Genomic DNA, 20,626 nt, shown 5'->3' with positions numbered 1-20,626 from the left:
GGGGTAGAGAGAGAAGAGGGGAGGGGAGGGGAGGGGGGATAGTAGAGGATAGGAAAGGCAGCAGAATACAACAGACACTAGTATGGCAATATGTAAATCAATGGATGTGTAACTGATGTGATTCTGCAATTTGTATACGGGGTAAAAATGGGAGTTCATAACCCACTTGAATCAAAGTGTGAAATATGATATATCAAGAACTATGTAATGTTTTGAACAACCAACAATAAAAAAATTTTAAAAAAAAAGATATAAGACTGAGAGAATATTAGGGGAATGAATGTAGACTGAGTTCACATGAGAAAAGGACTTAGAACTTACTACTGAATATATCAACATGGAAGTCACTAAAGTTCTTTATAAAAGTAGTTTTACTGGAATAATGAAGGAAAAATTCTAACTGGAAGAGATTCAAGAGAGAAGGGACTCCAACAACATGAAACTGTATACACAAAAGATTATTCATTACAGTATTTTTTATTGCAACACACTGGAAACCACAGGAATGTGCCTAAGTATAGAAGACCAACTAACTGAATTAATCATGGCACATGGATACTATGGAGTACTATGTAATTATAAAATAATAAAAACAGATCTCTATGAAGTAATATAAAATGATTTGCATGATATGTTGTTAAGTGAAAAGGAAAAATGAAAAAGAATATTATGGTATGCTACCTTTTCTGTATGAATTAAAAGGAAATAAAAATATACACATATATGCTAATTTCTAGAAGAATGGATATAGGGAAGATAAACTAAAAACACTTGGCAGCCAGTGTTAGCAGAGAAAACTGTCCTTATTTTAGAAATCTAGGATATTGGCTAGAGCCAGGGGAGACACCAAGCCCTTCTGATGAAACAGTTCTGACCATCCTCAGAATATCTGAAGTCAATGGTGGGCTAAAATACACCAAAACTAGAACAAAGCCTAAAACCAAATCAGACTGATTTGGTCTCACACTCCATCTAGTTACTGGACAGAAGGGTTTACCTCAGCCTCTACCATTCTTTTATACAAAATTGCTACCATACAATTAAAATTTAGGTTCAAAAGAAGAACAGTGATCTGAGCTAAAGATCACCTTATTGACTCTCAACTCCATTCTTTTTGCCTGCTCTGAGCCCTTTAAATAATTTTTCTTTGCCATCTGTCACAATACTAGGCTTCATGAGTAGGAGGTACTAGAGAAATCTTTAGGAGGCACTAAAGAAAGGGTTTTTTTTCTGGGTGCAAGCGCATATGGCTTCTCCAGCACTTGGTTCCTGCAGCACAGGAAGCATCAAGCTGCTTACTACAGCAATGTGCAGCTCCTCCAGTGTTCTGTTCCTGTACTGCATGATAGCCAGAAGTACCCAGCAGTAAGGACCTACTCCCCACTGCCTGCACCACCCTTCTAGTGGTTTTATAATGGGGCACCTTTGGTAAGACATCTATTCCAATGGTTTTCCTTGTCAAGGTGGCTTCTTGCAAGTTTTCAAAAAACTTTTTCTGGGATGGTACCAAAAAGCTATTTCTCTGCCCTTCAGTGAGCCATGGCCAGACGTTTCCAACAATGCCTGGATGTCATCCAGGGGCTGGAGGTGCACTCTTCCTTGAGCATTCTATCTCAGTATAAGAACAGTGCTTCTTCTATTTGCTATTCCTATATCCTCTTTCCCTCTTAATTGCCAGTCCCTCATTACTCCAATTCCTTTTATAGTTGATAATTCTTCATATTTAGTGATCCCTATTTAAATCATTATATAGTTTCTCTTTCATGACTGGATTAAAACTGATACAGAAACCAAAACTAATAAATATTTTTGGGGAATGAGGAGTAGAAGGTACCAAACCCAGGTACTCACACATACTAGGCAAGTGTTTTACCACTGAGCTATCTATATCCAGTGTATGATTCATGTATGATTAAATACTTAATGTATGATTCATGTACGTGAAATCGAAGAACAAGCAAAACTAATCTATGATAGTAGAAAATAAAGGGTTGCCTTTTGAGTGGTGGGGCGGGAGGAGTTGGATTAAAAAAAAAAGCATGAGGAAACTTTCTTAGATGATAGGTTTTACATCTTGTTTGAGGTAGTAAATGACAGACTGTGTATACAACTATCAAAACTCATTAATAACTAAATATTAATATGTCTATATTTGAATCCATGTAAATCATACCTCAATTAAAAGGGAAAAAAAGGAATCCAAGAGAGATATATCCAATTATACTATTCCAGATAGGCCTGGAGCATCATATGTTGTTCCAGAAAGTTAGGAAGTGCTTAAAATAATGCTCATGATATATCAAACCACGCAGTTGTCCCACTGGCCAAATTGGGGACAATCAGAACTTCAAATAAACTTTAGAAATTGATCATAACCCACTGAACAAAATCAACTTATTGAGTTCACACTGTTAAATAAGGAAAGGAGTCAGGGAAGCTTGGCTGGCTTTTATAGTAGAAGATCAATTAATAAATACAGACAAAATAGCTGAGTTAGAGAACCATCAGTTTGCAATCATCCTACTAATAATTGATAAGAATTATTAACATGTGAAAACTGGTGAATGAAATTTTGATGAACAACAGATTTATATAATTTCAAAATCTATCCCATGAATTACTTATATACTTCAAAAAGAAAATAGCAATTTTACAGTGGAGAACCTGAAAAAAAAAAAACATCCTAACCAAATAATCAAAGTTAACATTACCAGCCATGGGTTAAATTGGAAATCAGATGCTTCCTAATAGGATGCACTAAGAAGGACATACATCACTTATGTAGTATTCGGGTCCCTAAAATGCATGACCTGAGGAAAAAGACAAAAGAGACTATAAAATGACTATACCCTTCAAAGTGTCAATGCCAAAAGCCACAAGAGAGGCTAAGAATTGCTCCTAAAGAATACTAAATCCCCCCAAAAATACTTATGCATAATATTGTAATGAATCCATTACAAATGCTGAAAATGCTGTTTAACACATTGAGGAAAGAGACAAGCTTTGAACATGAAGTACAGACTAGACAATACCATTGTATAAATGTTAAATTTCCTGATTTTTTTAATTGATTGAGAATGTCCTCATTCTTAAGAAAGAAATAGTGAGTATTTAGGTGCAGATATATGTTGACTAGTACTCACTCTGAAATGATTCAAAGAAAAATGCACATAAGCAGAATCGTAATGTACATGTCATAAAATTTTAACAACTGGTGAATATGCATGAAAGAGATTTTCTGGTACCATTTTCACAACTTTCTTGTATGTTTTCATTTCAAAATAACAAGATTTCTTTTTAAATGGGGGGCTGCCAGGCATAGTGGCACACACATATATCCCTGCTAATGGGGAAATCAAGATAGTAGGATTCCAAATTCAAGGCCAGTTGGGTCAATGAGACCCTGTCTCAAGAGATAATAAAAAAGGCTGTAAATGTAGCTTAGTGGTAGAATACTTGGCCTATCATCTATGAGGCCTTGGGTTCAATCCGCAACATTGCAAAGAAAAGATGGGGGAGGGTGGAAACAGGACAGAAGATTATAAACAATTTTTTAAGGGTTTACTACAAACACAGAACACAGAAATTGGATGGTAGAGGCAGAAGTGAGTTTATTTATTTATTTGTTTGTTTGTTTATTTATTTATTTATTGTACCATGGATTGAACCCAGGGGTACTTAACCACTGAGCCACATCCACACCCCTTTTATATTTTTTTTGAGATAGGGTCTGACTAAGACAAGGGCCTCGCTAAATTTCTGAGGCTGGTTTTGAACTCACAATCCTCCTGCCTCAGTCTCCCAGGATGCTGGGATTACAGGTATACACCACATACCCAGGTAAGAAAACTTTTTAACTTGAGAAAAATGACGCGTTTGAATGCTGATGAGGATAACTTAGTCAGAAATGAGTATAACTTAGAAATGGGAAAGAAAAGAATGAAAAAGCAATGTTCTTGAGTAGACAAGAGTAGATCTAATGCACAAATAGAAGGGTTGCTTATAGAAAGAAGTATACATAGTTCTTGGTAACTGTCAGAATATGTGGATGCAAAGGCTAGGAGAGGGACAGATGTGATTATAGGATTCTATGGAAGTTGTCTTCAATTTTTTCAGGAGAGTAGAAAAAGTCATTAGCTAAGAAAAAGAATGGAAAGAAGTATTAGAGATATGAGAGGGAAAAGTGTGAAATAATCATCCACCCTCTCTCCCACCTCTTAGACTAAGGATACATGCACCTGGCAGGATTAGGGTCCCACTTGAGGTTTGTAGTCATGAATTTAAAATGAAACCACTCAGTGAAGTTGTATGCTTTACTAACTACATTCAGCTCCATGGGTGCTGGCGTAGAGAAAGTGGAAAGTTGAACTGAACCGGAAATGTGGTTTTGGCTCAGTAAGGACAATGAATCAAGAAAGAGGAAATGTTAAGACTAGGGGTTTAGCTCAGTGGTACAGTGCTTGCCTCACATGTGCAAGGCTCTGGTTCACTCTCCAGCAGGGAGCAGGGGACACCCTGTCAATGTTATGTGCAGGGATAATTATGATTGATTTATATTGAGTAGGGAAGGGAGTAAGGCTATTTGAGAAGGTAAGAGAGTGTGAAATGGTAGTCAAATCAATCAATGAACTAGAGGTCCTTGTGGGGGTTAAAGGATTATGAGAGCCAGAGTACTAAAAGGAGAAAGTCAGAAAAATTGTCAATGAGTGGAATATGTAAAACTAAAATTATAGAGATTCTGCAGTTACTAGTCAAGATCAAGGGTATGACCACGAGAAGGATTGACTGAGGTAAGTTGGCAGTCAAGATCATTGAAGATGACAAATTCAAAAGGCTGAAAAATTGAAATGTTGAAAAAAAAATCTACATTATTGAAATTACCAAGAATTAAGATTAGACATAGAAGTGGTGAAAGACAAGGGAACTAACAAAAAGAGGAGAAAGAATCCTGGGTAATAAAAAAATGTGGCTAACCTCCCCCAGCCCCAAACTCCTGGGAGGTAGTCTATAAATCCTAGTAATTTCCTAAATAACAAGAATATCTTTTGTATTCATGGATGAAACTCATGGTGGGCTCCTAGATAGTTTGTGGCAATGAAATGACTCAGAATGGGGGATGGCAATGCCAGAAAAACCAACCATGTGATTAGAGGGTTGGGACTTAGAACCAAGTTACATCAACTGACTAGAGTAAGGAGGTGGGTTAGAGACCGAGTTTAATTTGTAGTTGATAATTCAATCAATCATGCCTAATGAAACTCCAATAAAAACTTTGGGCACTGAGACTAGGATGAGCTTCCCTGGTTGGCAATACTCTGCATATACTGTTATGTTACACATCAGTATGCCAGGATGGTAATACTTCCTAAGTCGCTGGGGAAAGGACAACAAAATCTTCCCATTTGGAAGCCTCCCAGCCATGTATGTCTCTTCTTTTGGCTAATTCTGATTTGCATCCTAGATACAACAATAAAACCATATTCTTAACTACAGTGCTTTCCTGACTTCTATGAGTTGTTCTCAGGAATTACTACATCTGAAGGGTAGGAAGAACACCCAAATTTATAGCAAGTTGGTAAAAAATGAAGATGGCTGTTATGATTTAGATATTAGGTATCCCGCAAACACTCACATGTGAGACAATGCAAGACCATTCAGAAAGGAAATGATTGAATTTTGAGAGCCTTAACACAACTGGTGAATTAATCCCCTGACAAGAGTTAACTGAGTGGTAACTGTATGTAAACTGCTAGGTTGTGGCTAGAGGAAAGGGTCCCTGGGCCCCTGCTTTTGGGATATATATTTTTGGTGAGCTGAGTTTAGTCTCTCTCTGCTTTCTATCATCCTTCATATGAGCCACTTTCCTCCACCACACTCTTCCGCCATGATGCTCTGCCTCACATTGAGCCCTGAGGAATGGAGCTGGCTGTCAATGAACTGAGACTTCTGAAACCATGAGCCGCAAAATAAACTTTCCCTCCTCTAAAATTGTTCTTGTCAGATCTTGTACTCACAGCAGTGAAAAATCTGACTACAACAGTGGCTCTGGGAACTTCTATGCTTACAACTGGTATTTGGAGTGGAAAATCTTATGGAGAACTGTACCTTTAACTTGTGAAGTCTGATCTAACTCCAAATAGTAAGTACAAAAAAATCATTGCATGGAATGAACCAAGAAGTATACAGTCAATAGCAATAATAAGCATCTATAAATAACACAATCTGATGACATGAGATTCAAAGCCAGAGAATTTTAGAGAAGAAACAACAGAGTGATCTGAAAGCTATAAATGGGGTTTAAAGAGAGCATGTACTTTCTCCAGGTCCAGTGATCTAAGAAATATAGGAAGTGGAGAAGGGAAGAAAATGCATAACTTGAGAGGGCAGCAGGGAAAGCAATGTCCTCAGAAGAGAAAAAAATCCCTGGAACACCCCCCAAACTTTTATAGTTGTGAAGATGAAGAGGAATCAGTGAAAGAAATTCACTAACATGGAGCATACAATGACATGGAACAACCAAGATAAAGCATCCTTTCCCCCTGAAAGCCAGGACTTCATGGGGAGAGAGTATCAAACAGTGCTAATAGGTCAAGTAAGACAAAGACTAAGAAATGACCATTGGATGGAGCCATTTGAAAGCCACTGATGACCATAACAAGCAGTTTCAGTGGAGTGATAGAAGAGGAAGCCTGACTAGAATAGTTCAAAACAGAATGGAAATCTGATTTTTCAGCACTCAAAATGAACCATAAGCAACAAATGTTTATTCATAAAAACAACTTAACTCTGGAGAAGAACAAGTCTATGGCGTATTTGCCTAGGACTACTTTCCTACTCTCCATCCCTCAAAAATGCAGTTCAACCTCAGTGGAGCAGGCCTTGAAAACCAGCAGCTTTGTTACCATGGCCAAAAAGGACTTAACTTGATTTTTCACAATCTCAGTTATAGTAGCCATCTCAGTGGGAAGAGGAAAGAGAGACCCAGCATTTCCACTATCATGAGGGCCTATCTGGAGAAAGAAGAGAACTAAAGAGAAGAGATTAACAGGAAGTTCCGTGTGGTAAAACATTCACAAGAGAATAATCCCTCCATGTACCCCAGGTTTTGATTTTCAATGAAGATGCCAAGGCAATTCAATGGAAAAAAGGACAGTCTTTTCAACAAATGGTGTTGGGGCAACGAGATATCTGTATGTACTGAAAGCAAATTTAGATCATTATCTCATATCAAAAATTAAACTCAAAATGGATCATGAGCCCAAGAATTCTGCTCCCAGGAATCTACTCAACAGAAATTAAAACATTTTCCACATCAAAGCTTGTGCATGAATATTCATAGTAGCATTAATCATATAAGCCAAATACCAGAAAAAATTCAAATGTCTATTCTGTGAATGGATAAACAAAATGTGATACAAACAATGGAATAATATTTAGCAATAAAAAGGATAATACATAATTAAAAATTAATACATAAGTAATACATAAATACTAATACATAACATAGATTAAGCTAAAAACACATGCTAAGAAGCCAGAAGCAAAAGACTGAAAATTACAAAACAAAACAAAACTACAAACTATATGATTACATTTACATAAATGTCCAAAGACCTTTAAAAACAAAAGTAAATCAGTGCTTGCCTAGGGCTGGGGCTGGAAATGGAGGTTGACTAAAAGCAATTTTCTAGGGTAATAGAATCATTCAAAAATTGGATTGTGGTGATGGCTACACAACGTATACATTTGCCAAAAATCAATAAACTGTACGTTTACAATGGGTGAATTTTGTATATGTAAATTACACATCAATAAAGGTGTAAAAGAGGGAGGAAAAGAGGGAGGGAGAGAACTGGACAAAGTAAACAAAGATAACTAGTCTTGTAGTATCTAGTATAAATAAGAAAAGGATATAGGGTAATAGCTGGAAGAAGTTCAAGAGAGGGATTCTTTTAAATAAAATAATTGCAGTATGTTTTTATTCTGTTGACAGTGATCTAGAAAATAGAAAAAAGAATTACAGGAATAACATCCTTGAGAAAGTGAGAACGGATGGACTCTAAGGGAAAACTGAAGGGAATCGATTTTAATAGAGGAAAAGACAGTTAATTAATTCATAGTAACACTGGTAAAGATGCAGGTGATATGAAGATTGTTTCTTTTCTTGGTGAAAGCGAAAACAAGGTCACCAGCTGAGAGGGAGGATGGAAAAGGAAACACTTTAAAATTCTGAGTGCAAGGAAAAGATAAAATCATCTAAGCAAATGGGAGGGTGAAAGAATCAGAGTAATATAGCGGGATATCCAGGCAATACACTAAACAATGAATTTAAACTTGTTGGGTAAACAGGCAAGAATTTAAAGTTCACATAGTTGCTTTGTTCCAATCATGTTCTCCCACAAGTATGTGGTACAAAACTGAGCTGAGAGTAACCAGTGCTATTTTGCCAGACAGGAGCAACCAAGAGAGAGAGGTCAGAGGGATTGAGAATAGATTCAAAAAAGCAATTGCAATGGCAGAATATGGGAAGTCAGCGGTAAAAAAGGAAGAAAGGATATGAAGATATTGTGGAACAGAAGATGTGGTAAATGAAAAGTCCCAATGAGGTCAAAGAATTAAGGTTGTTGGGTACTAGAAGTAAACCTGAAAAATACAAAATGGTAGTTGGAGAGTAAAATGTCAGACATTAATATTATAGAAAGTTGTGATTATTCATAATAAAATGTTCTGAGGCAGTGGCTCTCAATCCTTGCTGTCCATTTGAGTCACCTTGAAAATATGTTTAAAATAACATCCTGGGCTACATCTCAGAGGAACCAAATCAGAATCTATAGAAATGGGTTCTAGGCACCTATGGTTTTTCAAAGCCCCTCAGATAATGCAGATATACCAAGGGTTTAAAAACATCTGCCTATGATATATGTAGAAATAAATGGCTAAGAGAGAAGATAGGATTGCTGGAAGAGAAGAAGTCAAGAAGCCAGAGTATCAGAAGGATAATCTATATGGATACTGAAGTCACCAATAATTACAAAAGTGAGAATGAGCCCAGAAGTAGTCTAGACATAGCAATGAGAAGCAAAAAGACCATCTTTGTTCTCAGTAGGAGAAGCCACCACTAAAAAAACTCTATAAGGAAAGAAGTACCCTTTGGAAGAGTTAGGTTTTCAGTTAGAGCAAGCTATAAAGGTATTGTTTAGAGAAGAGATTAAAAAATAAAGGGAGTTTTGCAGGTGACTGACGGTGAGCCCCAGAAGGCACAGGGAAAGGAATCCAAGGTCACGGAGGGGTGAAAATCAGGGTCAGAAAGAAGAGATGAAGAAAAGAGAAGGTTCTGACCCCACTAGTGAATAAGGTTAGGGAATCTCAGAAAGCAAGCCATGATATTTTTTAATACTACAGAAAAACCAAAGGAAAAAAAGTTCTGTGAAGTTAGAAAAAGATTTCCTGAACTCAGCCACATTCTAAAAGATTAAAAAAAAGGGGGGGGGGCTGGGGTTGTAGTTCAGTGGTAGATCACTTGCCTTGCATGTATGAGGCACTGGGTTCGAATATGACTCATCCTGGAAAGGGAATAGAAATGGTTTCAGATACTCATATTATAAAGAACACATAATTTTGCCAAGAAGCACAACAAGAAAGACCTCAAGAGATTCAAGGCTGGGGATGTAGCTCAGTTGTTGAGCACTTGCCTCACATGCATGAGGCACTGGATTGAATCCTCAGCACCACATAAATGAATGAATGAATGAATGAAATGAATAAAACAAAGATATTGTGTCCATATACAAATAAAAAAACATGTTAAAAAAAAAGGTTCAGGCCAACATTTCCAAGGCAACAAGGAAGAATCTCTAAGGAGGCCAACAAGGTGCTCATTAAGTCCAAAGCAATCAAACACAATATCTTAAAAGGTACAAGTCCTAAATTGAACGTCACCTGTATCATCTATCACAGTCTCTGGAAATATGGTAAAATCTATACTGTCCATAGTACCAGGTTTTGGCAACTAAAGGCCAGTAGTGAGGACAAGACAATGTACAAGGGTCCACAAAGTCCCCCCCAGCAAAAGATTCCAAAATAAAAGACTTTTGTCTATCAACTTTGAGGATCAAAGAACCATGCAAATTTTAGACTGCTGTTCACAGGGGTGGGCAATCTCCTAATGCCATTTTGAACAAATACCAATACAACATCCCTCAACTATCCCTAAAAGAGAGTAATAATAATAATTTTAATCTTAAAATTTGGTCAATAAAATATTACCATTTTAATGCTCCTGTCTCCTTGGAATAAACCTGCTGTATCATGATCTTATCTTTTAAATATACTGCTGAATTTATTTTGCTAATATTTAATTTAGAATGTTTGCTTCTCTGGTCATAAGACTGGAATAATGCTTAAAATAATAAAAAAAATCAACATCCATCATTTAGGTAGGAACAGAATAAATTATGGTGAAGTATGCTTTGATATATTCAGCTTTTCAAAATTAATTAAAAGTCATGATATACTTTTAAGTGAATAATGCAAGTTACTAAGCAATGTAAATAATATGATCCCCAATGTAACTAAAAACAACTGTATATGTGTGTATATATGATTATATGCTCTTGAGAAAAGAGAAAAACATTGAAAAATACTCATTAAAGTGTTCAATCCCTATTACTGGGGAAAAATAATACAAAACAGGAATTTGTCAAACAGTGTCTGGATTTTAAGTTTACGGTTATTAAAAGACTTTCTAAGCTCTTCTCTTATCAAATCTTTCATAAGAGAAAATTTGAGGATACAAATAAATCAGTACTCAAACTACCATGGGTTTTATAAATGCCTTGCAATGCTGAAAGGAGAAAAAAATAAGAAAGAAAAGCTGGACTGACAATACCAGTAAAAAATCATGAGGCAGTGTTGGGTGAAGCACACATCAAAAAAGAGAAATCTAGAACACAATTCAAAGTCTAATAAAAAAATCATCATTTATTAAGTACTAATTGTCATTTCATCATCATGAAAACCCTGCAAGATAAGTTTCTGGCCCTTCACAATAAATAAGTGACAGCAGTAATTCAAACCCATTTTTATGATTCAAAATTCATACATTCATGTTTTTTCTATTATACAATTGGTCTTCTCTTTTTTAAACTTTTTTATTTTTTCTTTACTTATACATGACAGTAGAATGCATTTATGCACTCTGATATATCATACATAGATGGGATATAATTTCTCATTTTTCTAAGTGTACATGTTGTAGAATCATATTGATCATGGAGAATATCATGCTAAGCGAAATAAGCCAATCCAAAAAACCAAAAGCCGAATATTTTTTCTAATATCCCAAAGTTAATTCACAATACAGCAGGGGCACTAGAGAAGAATGTTGTTACCTTAGATTAGGTAGAGGGAAATGAAGGGAGGGGAGGGGATGAGGGGATAGGAGAGACAGTAGAATGAAACGGATATTATTACTTCATGTATATATGTGACTGCATGACCAATATGGGATAGATTCAAATTTAAAAGCTTCTTCTCAGCAAAGGAAACAATAACATGAGGAGAGAGCCTAGACTGGAAGAAAATCTTTACCACATGCACCTCCGATAAAGCATTAATTTCCAGATATATAAAGAATTCAAAACACCAAAAAAATAAATAACCCAATCAATAAATGGGCTAAGGAACTGAGCATACACTTCACATAAGAAGACAATCAATCAACAAATATATGAAAAAGTGTTCAACATCTCTAGCAATTTCTCTAGAGAAATGCAAATCAAAACTATACTGAGATTTCATCTTGCTCCTGTCAGAATGGCAATCATCAAGAATACAGGCAACAAGAAATGTTGGAAAGAATGTGGGGAAAAAGTACACTCATACATTGCTGGTGGGACTGCAAATTGGTGCAACTATTATGGAAAGCAGCATGTAGATACCTCAGAAAACTGGGAATGAATCCACCATTTGACCCAGCTATCCCACTCCTTGGTCTATACCCAAAGGACTTAAAATCAGCATACTACAGTAATGCAGCCATGTCAATGTTTATAGCAGCTCAATTCACAATAGCTAAACTATGGAACCAACCTATAGGTGTCCTTCATAGATGAATGGATAAAGAAAGTGTGATATACATATATTTTTTCATTCATTGGTCTCCACTTTATAGAAACTCAAAGCTTCTTACGACTGAACACAGTATTGGCATTCTATAATATAGGAATGTCTGAATAACAACTTCCAAAGGAAGTCTGTCTTCTTAAAACTCTAAAAAGAAAGAGCTTAGATACTGATGCTGAAGCAGGATTGGTATATATGTGGTTGTTTGGTTATTTGTTTATGTGCTTTAGTAAGTCTTGATTCCATGGGTCCACAAAAGCTAATTACCTTCTTTCACCCTAATTCATAATCTTAGGGACCCTAACAGGATTCCATGGAATTTGAACAGAAATAGAATTCTATAATACAACAAATCTCTCTCAAGCATCCATAGCTGATTAGCTTTGCCTTATCAAATTTCAGCAACCAGAGCTAGAAATTGTGAGACACTCCCCCTTCCCAGTACAAGATTAAGAACAAAGGGCTAAGAAGAGATTGCCTTCATTTAGGTAGAGGATATTTACTGAGATCTGAAGCAGATTCTCCAAACCTAAAATGACTAAATCACAATATCTACACACCCACTCTCATCTCCAAGTTTCATAAATGTAATCTACTTAAAAAACTGACCTATAGGTGGAGAAAAGGGGATTCCATGGCAATAAAAAACTGGTGCCGTATTTCTTCTTGTTGTCAATCTTTGTGATCAAATATGTCATTGTAAGACAATGCTAGATGGTATTTAAGAAAAGGAAGTAATAAGCATGGCTACCTGGTCTAAGGATGCATGTGAAATAACTAATTTTCCATTATTACTGTTTATATGTGTTTTTCCTTGTGAATTTTATGTCTGTAATACTTGCTGATGTTTATAAATGAACATATAAGTCATTACATTCCTTCTCAAAACATCTTTGCCAAATAAAGAAAACAGTAAAACTTATCAACACTGGCTAGTAAAACTTTAGAAAAGTAGAAAATAATAATACTATACTACATAATTTTTAAAACTATATTTCCCCCAAAGTAGAAGAAATACTTAGAACATAAAATTCTGAATTCAATTTTAGCTTTTATTTATGGAAGAAAATTTTCACCCTCAAGTCAAATACAACAAAATTTGTACCTAATAGGTATATCAAGTGAGTGAATATGTTAATATACTCCATAAAAATCCCCCAATTTTTCCAACATAAGTACTCCAACAACTCATACTTTACACATAGTATCTGTGTAACAAGCTAATATACAAAATCCAGGTATATAAAAGTATAACAAAAACGTTTTTTGTGCAAAATACGTGATAGACTGAAATTTGACTAAAGAAAAATGTTCTTACATGCTGTGCTCCAAACCTCTTACATGGGATACTTCTTTGAAAAAGGAATAGAATCTAATAACACACTTTGTCAGAAACTGAATTCTTCAGAGGTAGACATAATAAGAGTATTGTATCATCACGGGGCTCAATAGGGGTCTGTCAGATAAATCTATACTAAGGCAAGGTGACCAATTTTCTCTTAATAAATAAATGCAATTATTCCCTGCAAAAGCCTTCAAAGGACAAGGTGTAGCTACAGCTCATAATATTCAATAAGTACTTAATGAGCACAGACTGTGTAATAGACCAAGAACCAGCAAACTTTTTCTGTAAAGAGCCAAATAGTAAATATTTAGGCTTTGCAGGCCATATGGTCTCTATGGCAACTACTCAAGTCTGCTGTTGTACCCCCAAACAGCCACAGTCAATATATAAACAAATGAGCATGGCTAGGTTCCAATAAAACTGTGTGTGTTTCACACAGAAACCTGAATTTCCTGTAATTTTCACATGACACAAAGTATTCTTTTTTTAAAAAAAATTTTAGTTGTAGATGGACAGAATACCTTTATTTTATTTATTTATTTATTTTTATGTGGTGCTGAGGATCAAACCCAGTGCCTCGCATATACCAGGCAGGCCCTCCACCACTGAACCACACCCCCAGCTCCAGTATTCTTTTTTTTTTTTTTTAATTTTTTATTGTTGGCTGTTCAAAACATTACATAGTTCTTGATATATCATATTTCACACTTTGATTCAAGTGGGTTATGAGCTCCCATTTTTACCCCATATACAGATTGCAGAATCACATCAGTTACACATCCATTGATTTACATATTGCCATACTAGTGTCTGGTGTGTTTTGATTTTGTTTTTCATTGAAAAATGTAAAAACCAGTCTTAACTTGCAGGCCATACCAAAACAGATAATGGACTGAATGTGGCCCATGGTTTGCCAACCCTGCAATATACAAAGAAAATAATTAGGCTAAAGTTCACGCAGAGAACCTTTTTTTTTTTTTCTTTTTTTTTTTAATTTTTTATTGTTGGTTGTGACGCAGAGAACCTTTTAATCTTCCTCTTAACATCCCAGAAAACATAAAAAAGAACAAAACCTGATTTATTTTTAGGGTCATTGTTAATTACAGTCTAGGAGTTACTCTGAATAATATTTTAGATGGTATATACACACACCTATACAAAGATAAATGCATATATGCATATTTCTCTAAATCCATCTCCTAATGCCTAGAATTTCTCCAATTCAATGAGAGATGAGGTTTCAATGGCATAACTGATATAACTGTCAATAATCTTTACTCAATAAATAAATAATGAGTACTACTATATACTAACTATCCTGGTGTTGAAAATTACCAGATGCAAAGGTAGAGGATAACATGTCCAAGCCCAACTCAGGGAGTAAGCAAACCTTCTTCACTAAAAAGTTAACTATTTGGTCCAACCCATAATTGTTGAGAAAAAAATGCCCAGAGAACAAAGGAGAAGAGAGGAATGGTTCACGAAAAGAGGACTTCATATAAAAAATTATGAAAATGTAAGAGAACATTATATTTTGAAGGAAGCACAGGTAATTCAGAATTACTGAGGAACAGCTCTGAAGATAAAATGACACGTAATGAGTCTAAAGAGGAAGCAGGGAAATGACTATGAAGGACCTTACATAGTTTGCTAAGGAGTTTCCATTTTATCTATTCAGTAATGAGAAACCACTGAAAGATTCTGAAGAGTAACATTATCAGCTGACCATTTAAACAGCTCACTCTGGCAGCAATGTGGAGGTATGTATGAAAGAAAGGGACATAAATTTGGCATAAAGAGTAAAAGTGTCTATGAAGCAAATGGATTTTTTAAAAATCCATCAAAAAGTTACTGACTGTAACACAACTGCTTACTTTAGATAACTGACATGAGACTGTCTCAAGTTTTGATTAAAAAAGAAAGCCATTTGAGAGGTGGAGAAAAGAATAAAGAAAAGCCATGATTATGACTAACACCAACTTAATTTTTGCCACTTAAACTTAGTCATGTTTACTTTCAACTATTTCGAGGGCAAACAGAAGCTGAACATTACAAGATACCTGTGTAACATGTGGCCCCTAAGAAAGCAATTTATCTGACACCTGTAACATCTGCAAACAGCTTTTACAGATTTATGAAGATTTTTTAAAAATAAACTGACCTGAACTGGGAATGTAGTTCAGTGGCAGAGCACTTGCCTAGCATGCATGAGGCCTTGGATTAAATCCCCAGCACTGCAAAAAATACAATACAATAAAATAAAATAAAATAAAATGACCTAATAAAATAAATTTGCTTCCAAATAATATAATTACTTTGAGCTTCTCATAATAAGAAAGGTGCCTACCAGAAATTTTTCAGTTACTGCATCCTCAATCTGCTTTAGCCTTCTAAAACTCAAGACACAAATTTCTTATTCTTCATTTAACATAACCTTGAATCTTAAATATTTAAAGTAAAATAACTTCTAAAGAAAGAGAAAGGATCACTGAGTCAAGAAATACAGCTCTATGTTCTTAATCTTTTAACACTGATTTCCATGACTTTTTAAAGAGATTCCTCAGGGACACTTACTACTCATCACTATATATACATCTCCTCACTCATCTTTTTTTTTTTTAATCTTAAACAATTTTCATCTGATAAGTTACCACAAAAGATGCTATTCAAGTAAATCAAGTAATAATTCTCATATTATTACAGTGAAGTCTAAGCTCTTTTATTCAGCACATTTATGTAATATCTTCCCTTCAAATAATAACAGTATTTGATGATTACAGGCACATAAAACAAATATGACAATGCTAATTATCAGTTCATTCAGAGAAAACAGAAGTGTCCAAATAATTAAACTAGCTTCCAATATATGTTACCTTTATCAGACTAGCACTAGAAAAGTAAACAGTCGTGCATAAAAGCTTGTTATAGCTCCTTGAAATAAAATCTGGATACTGTCAACAAAAATATTCCAGCTAACGTGTGATTCTGGGTAAATGTAATCCAATGTAATTCAACAAGTATGCCCAATCAGTAACTGATTTAATTTTAAGTTTATTGCAAGAGGAATATGACAAGGAGAGAATTTTATGCATTTCTTTTATGTACACTTATTCTATCATATATCCAATAGGCATCAACTGCCCTAATATGCCCCACTTGGAACTACCAGATTAGTACATTCCTTTCTAGAGTCTACATGTCTTTCCTTAAAATAATCCATACAGACTCATTTAGAAAATACTAAAAGAACAAAGGCACTTATGGAGAAGACAGGGAAAAGGAGAACTAGCATGGAAGAGTCAAGAATCAATGATAGGAGAGGGAAGAATATGTTTAACAATGGCAGTAAATTTGTATGATAAACCTGGAAAATCAAATTAGGTTTTACAAGTGAAGTATTCTAAAATGAACTACCAATCATTACAAATACATAGTATGGTCTAAGTCTACATTCAACTTATTAAGTATACTTAAGTATATAAACATATATCCTGAATAAATTTTAGCCATAATCAATAGATTATATTGAATTCTCATAATATCAACATGTAGAAAAAATAAAAGTGTTTGGCTACAAGAGACAAATGATTCACAGTATAAAAAGGTTTCTATAGAATAGACTGGCAGCAACAGTTCAGCTAAAAGAAGAAAATAATTATTATAATTGTGAGAGGTAATGTTCGATTTCTTAAAATGGGTAAAGGATGAGTGTTGGCTGTATTCTTTATAGCTTACTCATCTTTACAAATATTATTTCTTTTTTTATTTGTTTCAATTAGTTACACATGACAGTACAATGATCTTGACATATCATACATTTGAATCAGATGGGATATAATTTCTCATTTTTCTGAGTGTACAGGTTGCAGAATTACATTGGTCATGCAGTCACGTATATACCCACAGCAATAATAATGTTTATTTTATTCTACAAATATTATTTCTTATATAGTCGATATCTACAAAACAATGTTTAAGTGTTAAAAATCTGAGCAAACATTCGTTTGTGAAAGAGTTAAATATATACAACCATCCAATCAATTTTTGCTAACTACTTTTTAAAATAAAGATAATAAAAATGTGAGGAGGCCAGAGAAATAAAAATTTCTCCTTAATTTTCCTGAAGAAAATTAACTGTAAAGGTTTACTGGTGCTTTTAAAGAAATCATGTGTTTTCTGTCACACTGCTTCAAAGTAACTTTTTATGCTAAAGTTCCTTCCAAAACCAAACACCCTCACAAATATTTCCTCAACCACATAAAAAGTACTGACACTCCTCCATTCATAATCCCACAAATAAATTTAAAAACAAATTCCTAAAGAGAATGTTCATACTATAAATAATAATATTTTGTATATAGGCTTAACATTTATGTGAATTTTACTAGGTTTATCCATATCTTTACTTTTTATTCTATGGAGTGCACATGCATTTTAATTATTCCTTGTCAGTACTAATTTGAGTGAAAAGACAATATAGAGTAATGGTGAAGAACAGAGAGTCTGGAGCCAGAATTCCTAAATTGAAACCCAGCTAGGTGCTGTGGATATAGCTCAGTGGAAGAGTGCTTGCCTAGCATGTATGAAGCACTAGGTTCAATCCTCAGTACACATAAAAATAAATAAATACATCTACAACTAAAGGGAAAAAAAAGAAACAAAACCCAGCTCTTCCACTTCTTGGCTATATAATCTTGGACAAGTTATTTAACCTATGTTTCAATTTCTCATCTACAAGAAAAAAATAACAGTGGGTACCTCATAAAATTATGGAACTGATTAAAACAATGTACAACAGGGCAAGCACAGAGTAGGTGATAAAAAGTGTGAACTATTACTACTGGTAGCAATACCCTGCCTTCCTGAACACTAAAAACATTCTTAGCAATTTGAATTACTGACTAAAATCAGATACTTAAATTAAAAATAGTCATTAAATCTGAGGACTGATTAACAATATGTTTAAATCCTTGAAATTCATAAGAGAATAGGTAATTAATAATCTACATAACCAATCTATAAAAAACAATCTGAGAGGACTGGTTCCCAAAAGTGCAACTATCCATTTCTTCCCTTACACAAGGGGGCAGTGATAACAAGAAAAGAATGGGACTCTGCAATACCTCTTCCTACAGACAGTAGGGGGTGGCAGTACATATGGCTTACAGTCAGAACAAAACAGGAAGACCCAACAGAACTGCTCTTTATTCTTCTCTGGCCCTCTCATCTCTTCTTTAGCCTCAACAGAGCCTCAAGGTAAGGGACGTATCTACAGAAAAGACTAAAACCCAAAATTAATCAGCAGGGAAAATCCAATTTTGTCTTTAAAGCAAATGATCTTCAATGGCTGAATTTGGAAGCAGAAGAAAGCCAATCAGTATGAATTTTCAGATTATCTGACAAATTACTATAATAAGAACAACATTCAGCAAGAAATTCAATTTCTCTATAAGAATTATAATATACCAACATCTCATCAATAATTAATCCTAATGAACACATCCTGATATTTCTGCTTTTGTTTCATAGTATACATTGTATGTATACATGTTACATTAAATAGCTCATCTAGCTGTCTTTTGTTACTTCTGAAATTCCAGCTATGTTCTAACAATCCTCTCAAAACCCAGATGTTCTTAAATGGAAGTCACAATGTTTTGCAGCATCTGAGTAATTTCATATATATGTATATGTTCATATATATATATATGTATATGTCGATGGGTGGGGGGACAGGAAGGAAGAGAAAAGGAATATTTAATGTTTTTTTGTTTTGTTTTGTTGTGTGTGTGTGTGTGTGTGTGTGTGTGTGTTTGCATTCCTAAGATGATCTACCTGGAAAATACTGCAAGAAGCACTCCACTGACAGTGTCCATGTTGTTGCTTTTTTATGCCAATTTACAGTATTCAATTCTCTTATTTCACCATCCCAACACTCAGAATACAGAACAATATTTCACTACTGCCATTCTTTGTAATTAACTATTGCAATAGCTTTTGGCTCCAACCCCTCAAAATGCCTGAAAATTTATCCCTTTTGTTCAACCATATTGTTTTGTTTTCCTCGTTCCAGTTATTTTCACCTGTGTAAAAATCAAGGCAAGGGCCCAGATGAAAAATATTCCCTTTGCCTAATCATCTTGAACTCACAATTATGGTCAAGATGTTTGGTTTGTTTTGTGGGTTTTTTTGTTTCTTGGGTCCCCCCCCCTTTTCTTTTCCTGGAAAGGAGCACAGAAGAGAGTAAAAGACACCAAATCTTCCTAATGTTAATTATCATTGTTTATGTTTTGTGAAAACCATTTTAAACATCCCACACCTGGAACAGAAGACAGGATACAATTGTATCAGTGCTTGCGCCCTGACATTATTTTAGCCCTATTTTTTCTTTCCTATCTCATCTCACAATCAGACACAATTTGCTTTTTGCTTTCACGTGGGCACTTGTCCCTATTTTTAAAACAAAAACAAACAAACAAACAAAAAACTCTCATAGCTCCTCTGGATTTCCTGTGGTAAAATATCTAGCAATGAACCCTATTAATCTTTTATTGTACTACACCTCCTTTCCCAGAGGAATTATTAATATCACTTCGATCATGAATTTCAACGCCCCACAGGCCAGCCCATCCTGTGCCTTACCTGACACATTTCACAACTACTTTTATGCTGCATTCTGGGGGCACATTTGGCAACTCGTTCCGCACGACATTCCCTGCCACGTTTAGCAATCTGCCTCGCATCTATCTTATCTTGGTCCCCGTCATCCAAAGACTGTCAGGTACCAAATTCCAAGACACCTTCGGTGACAGCGAAGTGGCCCACCCCGGACCCATCTGGAGGCCCCCTCAGTGCCACATTGGCAAGATCCTTCCCCACCTTGGACACTCAAGGCACTTCGCTGCCCATTTCTCTGCCTCCCCTCTTGCCCCCGCCCCTCTCCCTGGAGCTGGGGCGTCGGAGGCGAACGCCCCAGTCACCGTAGCGACCTTTCCTCTCCCGGCTCCCCGGTCCCTTACCTGCCGCTCTGAGGGGCTCGCTGCACCTCTGGGTCAAGCCCCAGACCCCGAAGTCTCTGGTGAGAACCACGCAGCGCGTCCGCGCCGCCCGCGATTCCCCGGAGCACCTCGCTGCCCTCCGACGCCCCGCCGTGGGTCT

At 35.5% G+C, this 20,626-nt stretch overlaps 1 protein-coding gene across 6 annotated transcripts in view; it reads right to left on the bottom strand.

The window, feature by feature from the left end:
- Tanc2 (tetratricopeptide repeat, ankyrin repeat and coiled-coil containing 2) overlaps positions 1-20,620 on the bottom strand; it is a 429,902-nt gene extending 409,282 nt beyond the window's left edge. For all 6 annotated transcript variants that reach the window (XM_048798117.1, XM_048798120.1, XM_048798121.1 and 3 more), the window contains exon 1: positions 20,488-20,620. The gene's annotated coding sequence lies outside the window, so the exon portion shown is untranslated. The remainder of the gene's footprint in view (positions 1-20,487) is intronic.
- Between the last annotated feature and the right edge of the window lie 6 nt (positions 20,621-20,626).

This window comes from Marmota marmota, unplaced genomic scaffold, assembly GCF_001458135.2.
Source record: "Marmota marmota marmota unplaced genomic scaffold, marMar, whole genome shotgun sequence".
Classification (NCBI taxonomy): Eukaryota; Metazoa; Chordata; class Mammalia; order Rodentia; family Sciuridae; genus Marmota; species Marmota marmota.
This window is presented reverse-complemented; position numbering and strand designations above follow the sequence as displayed.